We start from the raw sequence: 1,781 nt of genomic DNA, 5'->3' as shown, positions 1-1,781 counted from the left end.
TCTGCCTCTTCCTCCCTTGTGCTGTCAATTCAGAGCAGAAAGTCTTTCTGTGAACCTACTAGGCGTTGGGCACGGGATTAAGTACTGAGGCAAATGATAGTAATGGTGCTGCCTGCATCAGAGAAAAAACCAGGTGACTGACTAGAATAGAGATAAGAGAGCATCGGTAGGAATTTCCCCCACGAGTCCTTCAGGGACCCTGGGCTGGGAAAATACCTCACAAGTATTTTGGAAACAGAAATTAGGAGAGAGAGAGAAAGAGAGAGAGAGGAAGGCAGGAAAAAGATACAACAAGTTCTTGCATGAGAAAAACACTATCCAGATCTGCTTCCTGCCTGTCGCTGGTGGTCTTCGGAAGAGGTGGGGAGGGCTCCTGGGGAAGGAGGCCCTGAAGTGTGGCAAGAGAAACAGGGGGCCAGAGGCTGCAGTTCTAAGTGTGAAAACCATTCAGGACACAGGAAGAGCCCCCAAGCAAATCTATAAACCCTGCAGAGAAGGGGGGATCTGGTTAAAGCTTCTGGGATGATGTCTGCATATGCAGCAGAGGACAGAGCCAATGGAGAGTCAGAAAGAGGCTCTGTCCCCAGGATTAATCATTGTGCACATAAGCCTTCCTGGTCCTTTTTCCTGTGATGTCCTCTGTGCCTCCCTCACACCCAGTCTCATTCCAACTTTCATCAATCTGAAAAAGTTCAGTGGAGACCTATTGAGGCGCTCAAGTGAGACAGATCTGGATTCAAGTCCAGCTGTGTGGGGTGGGGGAGAGGGGGTCACTTAACCTCCTTGAGCCTCAGTCCATCATCTGTTAACCAGAGGTGCTGAGACTCTGCTCATGAGATTGATGCCAAGACGGGAGGAGATGAAGTACCCAACATAGCTCCAGTGGTCCTGTCTGGGATTTCACAGGCCACTCTTCCCAACCGCCTGTTTTCTCTTCATTTTTGCTACATTGGTGCCAGCCGGCTGCTCTCTCCTGTCCCATCCTTTCCACGTTACAGTAGGAAGCAGCACTAGACCAAGGAGCCTGAAGATCTTGGTTTGACCCCTCATCCTCCAATGAACCAATGGTGTGACCTTGGACAGGTCAGTTTACCTCTCTGTGTTTCATGTTCCCCACTTGCAAAGTGAAAATAACACCTACCTTGAATGAGATCGTATAGGGAAGTGCTTTGTGTTAAAACAATTTATGAGAGTCAGTTGAATTTTTGATACACTTCCCACCTCTCTCCCCAATAGTCCCCTCCATCCCCACCCACCTCCCCACCAAACCCAACCATGGTGGGAAGGAGCACCAGATAGGGAGTTAGGTGCTCCGATCGGAGATCCCAGTACCATCATCAATTTGGGATCCTTAGGCAAATTATGATCCTCCCAGGGCCTCCATTTCCTCATGCGTAAATTTAAAGTGTTTGCTCAGAATGTCTTTCATGGCCTCGTCTATTGTGAGGTTCCACACATAGTCATTGTTGAAGGGGTCAGGAGTTCATTTTCCAACAGGAATACAGTTGGGTTGTGAGGGCGTCACTACATCTGTGCTCAAACATGCTCCTGTTGGATTCTTTCTATTAATATGGCCATCATGCACTTCTTGGTCGTATGTGAGCCTGAGGGTGTCTCCAATACTCCGTTTAGGAAAATTAGTCTTTTTGACCCTTAGCAGGGGAAATGTTTCCAGTTGGGGGGGAAATGAAGTTGTCAAACATAGTCCTTAAGAAAAGGGAGATTTATAGGGGATCACATACAAAAGCACAGGAATTAAACAAACAAACAGGGAAAGAGCA

The sequence above is a fragment of the Marmota marmota genome, unplaced genomic scaffold (assembly GCF_001458135.2).
Source record: "Marmota marmota marmota unplaced genomic scaffold, marMar, whole genome shotgun sequence".
Lineage (NCBI taxonomy): Eukaryota > Metazoa > Chordata > Mammalia > Rodentia > Sciuridae > Marmota > Marmota marmota.
Note: the sequence above shows the minus strand (reverse complement) of the source record.